This window comes from Moschus berezovskii, chromosome 16 (genome assembly GCF_049115385.1).
Source record: "Moschus berezovskii isolate FMDL1 chromosome 16, NW_MosBer_1.0, whole genome shotgun sequence".
NCBI classification, from domain to species: Eukaryota; Metazoa; Chordata; class Mammalia; order Artiodactyla; family Moschidae; genus Moschus; species Moschus berezovskii.
In genome coordinates this window covers 9,390,993-9,405,013 of record NC_142475.1, presented here as the reverse complement: position 1 = coordinate 9,405,013, position 14,021 = coordinate 9,390,993, and the positions used below count along the sequence as shown (strand labels likewise).

The 14,021-nt window shown below is 39.2% G+C and overlaps 1 pseudogene; it reads right to left on the bottom strand.

The window, feature by feature from the left end:
* Window positions 1–3,284: 3,284 nt before the first annotated feature.
* LOC148775208 (large ribosomal subunit protein uL15 pseudogene) lies at window positions 3,285–8,268 on the bottom strand (annotated as a pseudogene).
* Window positions 8,269–14,021: the final 5,753 nt, after the last annotated feature.

Here is a 14,021-nt window from a genome sequence, read left to right as displayed (position 1 = left end):
GATACTTATCTTACGTATTATTTTAATAGGAGAAACAATTTTCAACTTGAATAAAACTGTGTTGCACATAAATATCCAATTGAAGATTTAAGGCAATTGTTTTTATAATTGAAGCCATCCCCTCTCCCTGTCCACCCCCTCCAACTCATTAACATACAAATATATTCTTAAATATATTTGCTTGTTTGGGAAGATAGAAAAGGCAGTAGTAAGGTGACTGGTGAATAACTATGAGAAGAACTTCTTTAAAAAATTTAACTGAATATTTTTATGTCATCTGTGTGCACATGGAATTTTGGGCCTCTCTGAAAATATGTATATTTCAGATATTTGCAATCAGTATTTTTTTTTGTCTCTCTTTTTTTTTTTACAATCAGTATTTTTTTGCATGTTAAGAAAGGTTTGCATGTATTTCTAAGGTTGTGTGGAAGAACTAATACAGTTATACCAACTTTTAGCTATAGTAATAACAATTATATCTATTTTAAGATGTGAGTTTAATATAAAGTCTGCTATAGTGTTGACAGACACATTCCCCCCAAAATTTAGAAACGTTAACTTGCAGTATCCATTTCAGTATCCACCTATGTCAGACATTTTTACTAATATGCAAAATAAGAGGCAAATTCAGCTGAGGTGGTTTCTCCACCAATTTATTTATATACTAATCAGTTTGAAATACTACTTAACTATCTGGGTAACATTGGTTTACTTCAAATATTGTCAGAAAGAAGTTAGAGAGTCCTTTTCACTTATTCAAGTTCCTACAAACAAATTGCAAGTATGTCTAATAACTTGAATATAGCTAGAAAAATTTTATTTTATTTCCCTTAGAAAAATTATACTGGTTTTGCAGCATATATGTTTACATATGTGTATGCTTTTATATGTATATGTATAAAGTATAGATTTCCCTGGTGGCTCAGACGGTAAAGAACCTGCCTGCAATGTTGGACGCTTGAGCTCGATTCCTGAGTCGGGAAGATCCCCTGGAGAAGGGAATAGCTACTCACTCCATAGCCTTGCCTGGAGAATTCCATGGACAGAGGAGCCTCGTGGACTACAGTTCATGGGGTCGCAAAAAGTAGGACACAACTGAGCAATTAACAGTTCACTTTCATATATAATGTATAAAGGTTTTAAAAAGTGAAAGAGTTAATTTAGATAATTTGAAATGACTGTGTTAATATGAGCTTGAGATTTGTTTTCAAAAACAAAGTTAGGTCAATAGAAAAACTTTGCACATTGTGACCAAACGGTCAAAGGAGTGAGAAGCATCAGGCTAAGATTTCATTTTACTATCATTGGAGCCATGCAGCCTTAGGGTATAGGCAGTATTGACAAAGATGCAGGAACCGGTCAACTTTAAGTTATTTAAAGTTAGATGGTGTGGACATTTACCTACATTAGTGGTCAAGTAAATGAAATACTAGGTCAAGTAATCTAGCCAATGTGGGTCAGGGTTCATGTTTCTTTGAAGAGATAAAAGAAGCTGATGGCATAAAAGGGTTGTAGGTCACATGAGCCACTTCCTTTAAGTAACAGAGTCACTGCCATAGCTTTTATAAATAGATTTCAGTGTGTTCCTGCAAGGTCATGGCTGAAACCCAATTAGTGCTTGAGTTGAAATCTCTGCTTGTTATGCTACTGTATGCATCTGAAGCAATCTCCCTTTCAATTGTTTGGGATGACAAAGTTGCTTTCCTAGTTTGTGATTGACTTCATTCCTGGAAAATTTTAGAATTAAGTGTAGAAGTGTTTAAGAGACTGATACACATTTTTTATTTCTTTGTTTCATTCAGATTTTCCTCAATTATTGTCTCACAACAGAACCATATTTCCTAAACCAGGAAATTCTTTCCATTTCCTTATTGTGCTTTATTTTTTCCTCTAGCATCTATTACTATTCCCTGGTGGCTCAGACGGTAGTGAATCTGCCTGCAATGTGGGAGACCTGGGTTCGACCCTGGATTGGGAAGATCCCCTGAAGGAGGGCAAGGCAACCCACTCCAGTATTCTTGCCTGAAGAATCCCCATGGACAGAGGAGCCAGGTGGGCTACAGTCCATGGGGTTGCAAAGAGTCGGACATGACTGAACGACTAACCACAGCACATATGTTATACCTTATATAATATATTCATTTAAGTTATTTGGCTCTTTCTTCCCATCGGAATGTAAACTCCTCTAGGGAATGGACTATTTTTCATTGTTATATCTCCAACACAGAGCAGTGTGCCTGGCCATTACACAATAAAATGTTGTTTAATGCATGAGAATAACTACTGGGGTCACCGGAAAAAGGAACCGTCAGTTTTCAGGTTTTTAAAGCAACTTGAGAAAGCTAAAAATGAAGAAATAATTCTTTAGCATTACTTTGCCTTTGAAACTACAGAATATCATTTTTATTTTGAGTAGTATTTATTCCAGTCACTACCCTTTCTTTTCTAATAGTACTCCAGTTCTAAAAGGTATGGTAGAGGTGGTAATTATGTTCTTTTGTAGTCTAGTCATTAATTAAACAAGTTAAACAAAATTACTGAAAACCTTATAATGTTCCGGGCACTCTGTTAGATGCTCTAGATTTGGAAGTAAAGGATATTTGCTTGTCCTCAAGAGGTTTTTCCAGTCCTGTGGAGGAAGCTACAAGAAAACAAAAGCTTAGAACATGATGCAATGAGCTGTGTGCCCAGAGTGTGAGGAGAATCCTTAAGTAAGGCACGCGATGTAAAATAGGAGGGTCAGCAAAGATTGGCTGGAACAGATGTTACTTTAACTCAGCACTGACTGATAAACATAATAAAAATATTAGCAATCATCACTCATTGAGTGCTCATTATGTGCCAGGCAATTTACAGTCCTGATGTCATTATCTCTTTTCGAGAACGTTCATGTGGTGGATATTATTATTATTATTATACTATAGATGAGGAAAGCGTGTTCAGAAATACTGAATTGGTAACTCGCCCAAGATTACACAGGCAGTTAAGTGGCAGAACAGAAAGCTGGGGCAAGATGCTGAGGCCAGCACAAAGGAAACATTGATTAATACAAAGACTTCACAGAGCACGACAGGCCGGAAATCATGGGAATCAATTACGTATTCTTCGGAAGATGAGGGAAATTGTTTCACCTAATGTTGGAGGTGAAGAACAGTCAGATCATGATGGACAAAGTTCCAAGAACTTTGACGTTTCTATTGGTTTTATCCTGATATTCCAAAGAACTGTTGATTATCTAGGCCTGCACAGGAATTGGTGGGAAAGTTTGAGACATTAAATGTTTCTTACTTTAGTAATCTCTCACTCTTTAAGTGATGGATTGATTTTGAAAAGCACTTGTTAACATTTAGTGAATCTCCCACCGTGTGGCTGCAAGCTCCCAGAACACAAACCCCGACCACACTGCTGATCTTCTCCTCAGCTCTTCTGTGGGAAGATTTGGCCTTCAGGATGACAGGCTGCTCTGGGAGCTTCCTCTTCCCCCAAACTTTGAGCCCGATGGCACCACATCAATGATACAAGCAGCTCTAATCTTGTTCTTCGCAGCCTTTAGCCGTGTCTGCTCGCTGACCAAGGTCCACAACTGATCAAAGTTGACAGTTGGGCAGAAGCTCTGGTTCCTCTTTAAGTGGTAATACCTCATACCATCTTCCCCAAAGTATCTTGTGCAATATTTGTTGAAGTCGATCCTGTGGCAACACATGTCACCAGCATCACCCTCCTTCTGGGTGTTCCCAGCGTTTGCCGATGTGACCATGGTGCTGGCTCAAGTGGCCCCTAACAGACTGGGGAATTTAAACAAGTGTTTACCTGTGGGTTTGTGGGAAAGACTGAGAAGGAAGGAGAAAGAAGTTTTAAAGGGTTTGAAAAGCAGCTTTTCTACAGAGCTTGTCGCCTGTTAGGTTTTTTGAGATTTAAGGGATGGTCCAGGAACTACTAATTAACTCATCCTACCATATATCACAAGAAGATATATGGGGAAGACTCTTGAGAGTCCCTTGATGGCAAGGAGATCCAACCAGTCCATGCTAAAGGGGATCAGTTCTGGGTGTTCATTGGAAGGACTGATGCTGAAGCTGAAACTCCAATATTTTGGCCACCTCATGCAAAGAACTGACTCATTTGAAAAGACCCTGATGCTGGAAAAGATTGAGGGCAGGAGGAGAAGGGGACGACAGAGGATGAGGTGGTTGGATGGCATCACCGACTCAATGGACATGGGTTTGGGTGGACTCCAGGAGTTGGTGATGGATAGGGAGGCCTGGCATGCTGCAGTTCACAGGGTCGCAAAGAGTCGGACACGACTGAGCGACTGAACTGAACCATATATCACAGATGGACTTGGATTTTTATGTCATCACAGTGATTCTCACAATCATTCTGTGAAGTAAGAATATCGCCTCCATTCTATGGATAAAGAAACAGCATATTAGCTAAGTATCTTGTCAAAGGTCACATGACTGTCAACAGCAAAGTCAGATTTGAAGCCTATTTCAAGACTCAAGCTCTAGCCTAAGCTGCTTTCATCTCTTGAGAGTGATTTTCAACCCTTTAGGTCAAAACTTAATAAAGGATCAATGGGATCAATTTAGTGGTTCTGAAATAGCAGTTGAAAAAATATGATTCAGAGACTAGAATACAATAAAATAGAGACTATCAGAGTCCACTACATGTAGTAAGGGTCAAGATCGGTTGAAATTCTTGTTTCAGTTAGACATACATACATATAAACATAAGTATTTGTGTGTCCTGAGTTGTAAAGGGAAATGTACTTCTTACTATTGACTGAGGTTTAAAAAGTTTGAAAAGCTCCTCTAGTGAAATAAAGATCAGATTACAGCTGTTACTTTAACCCATTTATTACTTACTCCTATAAAGGTGAACGTTTGTAGATAATCGACAGGCCAGCACACTTCACAGCAAGGATAGGATAATAAGGAAAAACAGAAAGCTTCATGAAGGCTGAAGAAGGATAGCAGACTAGTCATCTTCATTTCAGTGCATGACAGGCTACAAGACTACTTTATTTAATCCTCCACCTGCCTTATCAAGGAAAGATAGGCCGCAATTACTATTTCAAAGGAAATGTATATATGAACCATTTCTTGAGGCAAAAAAATGAGGGAATTCCCCACCTCCCCCTTCACACCTGCCTCTGGATTTTGAACCTGTAATGAAAGAGAAAGAACATTTAAATTGAAGTGTATGCTAATATTTGTATTTATTGAACATGTGTTTCTGCAGATTTATTATCTATACTGTATATAATTACAAGTAAAATCCAACTAAACTCCATGCTTGTGGTTTAAGGTATAATCTGTTTTTCTTTGGAATCCAATTCTGTGAACAAACATTTTATAACACGTGGATTAGTCGTAAGAGTAGATGGTTAAAAAAAAATGTTATGTAAAAGAAGCAACTTAAGTCAGTATGTTGAAGGAACAAGAAAACCAAAATAGTACTGTGGTTCCTTTTAGTTCAGTTTGGTTCAGTTGCTCAGTTGTGTCTGACTCTTTGCAACCCCATGGACTGCAGCACGCCAGGCCTCCCTGTCCATCACTAATTCCTGGAGTTTACTCAAACTCATGTCCACTGAGTCGGTGATGCCATCCTCCATCTCATCCTCTGATGTCCCCTTCTCCTCCTGCCTTCAATCTTTCCCAGCATCAGAGTGTTTTCAAATGAGTCAGTTGTTTGCGTGAGGTGGCCAAAGTATTGAAGTTTCAGCTTCAGCATCAGTCCTTCCTATGAATATTCAGGACTGATTTCCTTTAGGATGGACTGGTTGGATCTCCTTGCAGTCCAAGGGACTCCCATGAGTCTCCTCCAGCACCACAGTTCAAAAGCATCAATTCTTGGGTGCTCAGCTTTCTTTATAGTCCAACTCTCACATCCACACATAACTACTGGAAAAACCATAGCTTTGACTAGATGGACCTTTGTCGGCAAAGTAATATCTCTGCTTTTTAATATGCTGTCTAGGGTGGGCAGAGCTTTTCTTCCAAGGAGCAAGCGTCTTTTAATTTCATGGCTGCAGTCAGCATCTGCAGTGATTTTGGAGCCCAAAAAGATAAAGTCTGTCATTGTTTCTACTGTTTCCCTGTCTATTTGCCATGAAGTGATAGGACTGGATGTCATAATCTTAGTTTTCTGAGTGTTGAGTTTTAAGCCAACTTTTTCACTCTCCTTTCATCAAGAGGCTCTTTAGTTCCTCTTCGCTTTCTGCCATAAGAGTGATGTCATCTGCATATCCTAGATTATTGATATTTCTCCCAGCAATCTTGATTCTAGCTTGTGCTTCATCCAGCCCAGCATTTCTCACGATGTACTCTACATTTAAGTTAAATAAGCAGGGTGATAATATACAGCCTTGATGCACTCCTTTCTCTATTTGGAAGCAATCTGTTGTTCCATGTCCAGTTCTAACTGTTGCTTCTTTAACTGCATACAGATTTCCCAGAAGGCAGGTCAGGTGGTCTGGTATTCCCATCTCCTTAAGAATTTTCCACAGTTTGTTGTGGTCCAGTCAAAGGCAGAGGAACCATAGATCAAATTGAACATCTGCTGGATTATCAAAAAAGCAAGAGAATTCCAGAAAACATCTATTTCTGCTTTATTGACTATGCCAAAGCCTTTGACTGTGTGGATGTTGAAGTTGAAACTCCAATACTTTGGCTACCTGATGCTAAGAGCTGACTCATTTGAAAAGTCCCTGATGCTGGGAAAGATTGACAGCAGGAGGAGAAGGGGACGACAGAGGATGAGATGGTTGGATGGCATCACCAACTCAATGGACATGAGTTTGGGTGAACTCCGGGAGTTGGTGATGGACAGGGAGGCCTGGCATGCTGCAGTTCATGGGGTCACAAAGAGTTGGACACAACTGAGCAACTGAACTGAACTGAACTGAGTCAAAGGCTTTGGCATAGTCAATAAAGCAGAAGTAGATGTTTTTCTGGAACTCTCTTGCTTTTTTGATGATCCAATGGATGTTGGCAATTTAATCTTTGGTTCCTCTGCCTTTTCTAAATCCACCTTGAATATCTGGAAGTTCATGGTTCATGTACTGTTGAAGCCTGGCTTGGAGAATTTTGAGCATTACTTTGGTAGCATGTGAGATAAGTGCAATTGTGTGGTAGTTTGAAAATTCTTTGGTATTGTCTTTCTTTGGGATTGGAATGAAAACTGACTTTTTCCACTCCTATGGCCACTGCTGAATTTTCCAAATTTTCTGGCATATTGAGTGCAGTACTTTCACAGCATCATCTTTTAGAATTTGAAATAACTCAACTGGAATTTCATCACCTCCACTAGCTTTGTTCATAGTGATGCTTCCTAAGGCACACTTGATTTCGCATTCCAGGATGTCTGGCTCTAGGTGAGGGGAATCCTAAAATGTGGGAATATGTAGATTTCTCTGTATGTATACAAATGTCCCAGCTGTTGTTAATTTCTCCTGGAAGAAACTTAAACACACTGAACTTCTGAATAAACATTTTACTTTTTAGCAAAGAAAATTAACTATTAAACCAGCTTTTGAATTCATCATTTTCCTCTTTTCCCTTTTATATTTAAATATTAGTTTTAGTGCTGTTTTGAAGAGCCTAGATTTTGCTCTGTATCATATTTAGATAGATTTTTATAAGTCTGAATGAATTATTGTGGCTAACTAGTTGAGTAAATTGTGTTTCTAACTAGCCAGGTTTTAGAGAATTAAAAGACAGAAAATTGAATTGCATAGTGTCAATGATTTACAAATCCACGATGACACCAATCTGAGTGGAATTAGATACAGTGAAATAATTCCATGTGTGTCTCACTCACATCACCAGATATTTAAATTTATATAATCCACCTCTCTTCATAGTGTTGCTTACTATAAATTAATATGGAAAGTCCTTAGGATGCTTAGCCAGTGACAGGGAAATTGACACAGTAAACATTTGTTTCCTGTCCTTAAACTTGTGTACATGGCAAATATGGTGTTTAATCGATTTCACTTTCAGAACAAAGATAAATAATAATGTTTTGGATATGGAAATCTTGAAGCTTGTTAAACACCTACCTCTTTTTGGTTTATACTGCCCTTTCTTGAGTCCCTTGTTCAGGAGGTGAAGGCTCGAATTTGTGCAGAGAAAGAGAATGTGTTGTCTCAAATAACTGAGAGGTAAAAAAAAAAAAATAGGGTCAGTTCAAGCATGACTGGATTCAGAAGCTCACATATTGGAACTTAGTATCTGGTTTCAACTTGTTGCCCAGGTCTGCCATGTTTTGTTTCATTTTCAGGGTCCATGTGGTCACAAGATGGTAGCAGCTACTCCAGCCTCATACCTCCTCAAATCAAAGCCAAATCCAAGGGGGAAATGTCCTTTCTGTTGAAATATCTCTTTGTGTTGTTCAAGTGAAAGTCCTGAAATTAGTTCTGATTTATTCTGACTAACTTGGTTTGAGTTAAGTGCCTGTTCTTGGATCAGTCTTTGCAGCCAGGGGAATTCAAAGTTCTGACAAGCTGAATGTGAGCCTTATCCCAGGAGCCAGGAATTGAGGCTGTATTTAAAGCATATGGATTGAAAGTTGGAAAGGGGTACTGTTTTTAGGATAAAGATGAGTGGGCTACTGGAGAATCAAAAATATTCACAATGCTCTGCTCATTTTTATTTTCTTTAAGCTAATTCAACATTTTTTGTGAGAATGGGAAATTGATGTACATTTATCAGTCTCAATCTGAGGAAAATCTATACGGAAAGAGCCAGTCACTTACTGACTTTGTAATCTTGGGCAGATCAAAATATCTTTGATCCTTGTTCTGAGGAGAACAGAACAAGCAAATGGGGATAATATTGTCTTTCTACTGCCTTATGGGTGGTTGTGAAGAGCCAAACAAATAATGTTTCTAGTAAAAATTATAATATCTAGTATTTAATGAGCAGCTTATGTAGAAATTACATTGTTTAATCCCTACATTCTGTACTATAGGTACTACTATACTACTTGTTTTTGAATGACCTAAGGTTATAGCTGCAGCTGCTCAGTCATGTCCAACTCTTTGCTGCTCCAGGGACGGTAGACTGGCCAAGTTCCTCTGTTTATGGAATTTTCCAGGCAAGAATACTGCAGTGGGTTGCCATGCCCTCCTCCAGGGGATCTTCTCAGCCGGGGATTGAACCTGTGTCTCTTAATTCTCTGCATTAGCAGGCAGAATCTAGCACTACCACCACCTGGCAAGGCTTGTAGAGATTAAGTCCTTTGCGCAGTATCAATTATACAGCAATTAAAAGACGGAGTCCGTACTCATGTCTATCTGGCTACCAAGTTCATTCTGATAGCCACCATGATGAAATTATAGGGGATTGTCATTGGAGTCTTCAATTCTAAGAGTCTTATGTTTTCATATTTCAACATTTTAAAAAATTGGCATACATCTTATAACGGATGGTCAGAGGATAATCATGCGTAGTAGCTGTTGCTTGGGAGAAGGCAATGGCAACCCACTCTAATACTCTTGCCTGGAAAATCCCATGGGTGGAGGAGCCTGGTAGGCTGTAGTCCATGGGGTCACGAAGAGTCGGACACGACTGAGCGACTTCACTTTCACTTTTCACTTTCATGCATTGGAGAAAGAAATGGCAGCCCACTCCAGTGTTCTTGCCTGGAGAATCCCAGAGACAACGGAGCCTGGTGGGCTACCATCTATGGGGTCGCACAGAGTCGGACACGACTGAAGTGATTTAGCAGCAGCAGCAGCAGCTGTTGCTTGAACTTGGTTATTGCCAGTCTTATTGTTATTTCAATTAAGTCTGATACATATGTTCAGTTTAAATGCTATACAAATATTATTAAAATATTACATTATGACTTGGCATTGAAAGTTACTTAACAGAAAGACACAGAAACAGAACAGTTAAGCCTAAATGCAATATACTGAAGCAGATATCCATGCCCAGAGGAATAGCCAGTTTCACACTTTCTTACGAGGCAGTGATGACGTGCCCTCTGGGATCTCATAAACGAAGATCCCCCAAAGAAGAACCCATCTTATGTTTGCTACTGACGTATGTGCTAAAGAATTGCCTGTCAAATGACAATATTTACCAAAGCCGTAATGAACTTACTTTGCTTATATTTTCCTTTCTGTGTAGGAATAGGGTGATAAATACCTATGACCAAGTAAGTCTCAAAGATCTCTTTTTTAAAATATAAAATAAAATGTTAAGTGGCAAAAGGCATTGTGCCAGTGTAATAACATTGGTTTTCTCTTTTAACATATATAAAACATTTGTTTTTCTTGTAGCTTATGAAGTCTTAACTTCTATAAAATGTTGTATTATTGCAGAAATAAAAATGTTTATTTTTTTAGTTTTTCTTACAGATCTGTAGTAGATCAACCATTTTTAGCATCTTTAATCTAAAAATTAAACCATTAATTCTGAAAGCTATATCATTGGAGGCTTGTTTAAAAAAAAACTCAGAAAAATTAAATTTAACAAATTATAGAATTGGCTAAAAAAATAGAAACAAGAATAGGTTTCTGGCCTATTACTCAACCTACCCTTTCCTTTGCACATACTAGACAAATATGGGTATATGGGTCTCAAAGCATTTTTAAATGCTTTATTTTCTGGCTGTGCTGGGTCTTCATCGCTGTGCAGGCCTTTCTCTACTTTCAGGGAGCAGGGGCTACTCTTGATGCAGCTCATGGCCTTCTCATGTGGTGGCTTCTCTTGCTGTGGAGCATGGCGCTCTAGGGTGCTCAGGCTTCAGTAGTTGCAGTCCCGGGCTCTAGAACATAGGCTTAATAGTTGTGGAGCATGGGCTTAGTTGCTCAGGGGCTTATGGGATCTTCCCACACCCGGGATTGAACCCGTATCTCCTGTATTGGCAGGCAGATTCTTTACCACTGACCCACCTTGAAAATGATTCCTAATTTAGGGCTCCAGATTGTTGTTTATCAGCTCTACTTCTATTTTTGTATAAAAGGGAGTTTTAAAAATTATTCTCTATCATCCATAACTGTAAACTCATGGAGAAGAAAGAGAGATCAGTTGAAATCCAGGAGGACTTATTTCTTACAATTCTCCAGGCAAGAACACTGGAGTGCGTTGCCATTTCCTTCTTCAATGCATGAAAAGTGAAAGTGAAGTTAGTTGCTCAGTCATATCCAACTCTTAGCGACCCTATGGACAGAAGCCTACCAGGCACCTCCATCCATGGGATTTTCCAGGCAAGAGTACTGGAGTGGGGTAAGCCTTTCTGACCACAAAACAATTATTACAGAGAAAGGGTATCCATTCTCAATGTGCTTGAAGTATTTACTTTAAAATCTTATTTTAAAAATTTAATGTATATGTTTTTAAATTGGAGGATAATTTGCTTTACAACGTTGGGTTGGCTGTGCCATGAATCAGCCATAGATATATGTATGTTCGCACCGCCCACCCCATCCCCCCCCTCTAGACTGTCACGGAACACCAGTTTGAGCTCCCTGCATCTTGCAGCAAATCCCCGCTGGCTGTCTATTTTACCAATGGTGATGTATGCAGTTCACTGCTACTTTCTCAATTTGCTTCATCCTCTCCTTCCTCTACTGTGTCCACAAGTCTGCTTTCTGTGTCTGAGTCTCCACTGCTATGCTGCAAATAGGTTCATCAATACCATCTGTCTAGATGCCATATATATGTGTTAATATATTTGTTTTTCTCTTTCTGACTTACTTCACTATATATAATAAGCTCTAGGTTGATCTACCTCATTAGAACTGACTCAAATGAATTCCTTTTTATGGCTGAATAATATTCCAGCAGATACATGTACCACAGCTTATTTATCCATTTACCTGTTGATGAACATCTAGGTTGATTCCATGTCCTAGCTATTATATCAATTCAGTTAAGTTCAGTCACCCAGTCATGTCCAACTCTTTGCGACTCCATGAATCGCAGCACACCAGGCCTCCCTGTCCATCACCAACTCCCAGAGTTCACTCAAACTCATTGCTATTATATAGTGCTCCAATAAACATTGGGGTACATGTATATTTTTCAGTTATGGTTTTCTGAGGGTTATATTCTCATTGGTGGGATCGTTGGATCATATGATAGTTTTGTTCCTGTTTGTTTTTTTTTTTTTAAGGAATCTCCATACTGTTAGAAAGTGAAAGAGGAGAGTGAAAAAGTTGGCTTAAAGCTCAACATTCAGAAAACTAAGATCATGGCATCTGGTCCCATCACTTCATGGCAAATCAAAGGGGAAACAGTGGCTGACAATTTTGGGGACTCCAAAATCACTGCAGATGGTGATTGCAGCCATGAAATTAAAAGACGCTTACTCCTTGGAAAGAAAGTTATGACCAACCTAGATAGCATAATTAAAAAGCAGAGACATTACTTTGCCAACAAAGGTCCGTCTAGTCAAGGCTATGGTTTTTCCCGTGGTCATGTATGGATGTGAGAGTTGGACTGTGAAGAAAGCTGATCGCCGAAGAATTGATGCTTTTGAAGTGTGGTGCTGGAGAAGACTCTTGAGAGTCCCTTGGACTGCAAGGAGATCCAACCAGTCCATCCTAAAGGAGATCAGTCCTGAATATTCATTGGAAGGTCTGATGTTGAAGCTGAAATTCCAATACTTTGGCCACCTGATGCAAAAGCTGATTCATTTGAAAAGTCCCTGATGCTGGGAAAGATTGAAGGCAGGAGGAAAAGGGGACGACAGAGGATGAGATCATTGGGTGGCATCACCAACTCAATAGACATAAGTTTGGGTAAACTCCGAGTTGGTGATGGACAGGGAGGCCTGGCATGCTGCGGTTAATGGGGTCACAAAGAGTCAGACACAACTGAGTGACAGAAATGAATACTGTTTTCCAGAGTGGCTATATCAATTCATATTCCAAATTATATTACAACAGTGCAAGAGGGTTCCCTTTTCTCCACATCCTCTCCAGCATTTATTGTTTGTAGATTTTTTGATGATGGCCATTCTGCCCGGTGTGAGGTGATAACTCATTGTAGTTTTGGTTTGCTCTTCTCTAATAATGAATAAAGTTGAACATCTTTTCATGTGCTTATTAGCGAACTGTATGTCTTTGGAGAAATATCTGTTTAGGTCTTCCACCCACTTTTTGATTGGGTTGTTTGTTTTTCTGGTGTTGAGTTGCATAAGCTGCTTATATATTTTGGAGATTAATCCTTTGTCAGTTGTTTCATTTGCTATTATTTTCTCCCATTCTGAGGGTTGTCTTTTCACCTTATTTATAGTTTCCTTTGCTGTACAAAAGCTTTTAAGTTTTATTAGGTCCCACTTGTTTAATTTTGTTTTTATTTCCATTAAGCTGGAAGGGGGGTCATAGGGGATCTTTCTGTGATTTATGTGGGAGAGTGTGCTGTGCTGTGCTGTGCTGTTAGTCACTCAGTCATGTCTGACTCTTTGTAACCCAATGGACTGTAGCCTGCCAGGCTCCTCTGTCCACGGGGATTCTCCAGGCAAGAATACTGGTGTGGGTTGCCATGCACTCATCCAGGGGATATTCCCAACCCAGGGACTGAACCAAGTTCTCCTGCTTTGTGGGCAAATTCTTTACGAACTGATCTACCAGGGAAGCCCAAAGAGCGTTCTGCCTGTATAAAAACCCCATTTTGATCAACCTTTGCAGTTATTAAACTGCAGAAATTCACAAGAACGTCTTATCCAGTGGCTGTGAAGTCAGTGAATGAACTAAAATCAGAGCTGGCCCAGTATTGTATGGAAGACTCGTTAGCGGGGACTGGACCTTTTTCCTTGGAAGAGAACCTACTTAGCACTGTTTATTGATGCTTTCTTAAGTCTCAATGGTTCAGTGATAACAAGATCTTTTTACCACTGGATTATCCTGAAACAATACAATTTATTTTTTAGGAAAATTTCAATATGAGTAATTTGATTTGACCTCTAATTTCATATCCTTAAAACTCTATAGATTGCCTTTTGGTCTTAAGAGGTCCTCAAACCATGGAGTTTTGCAAATACTGATGCTAAAGCTGAAAATC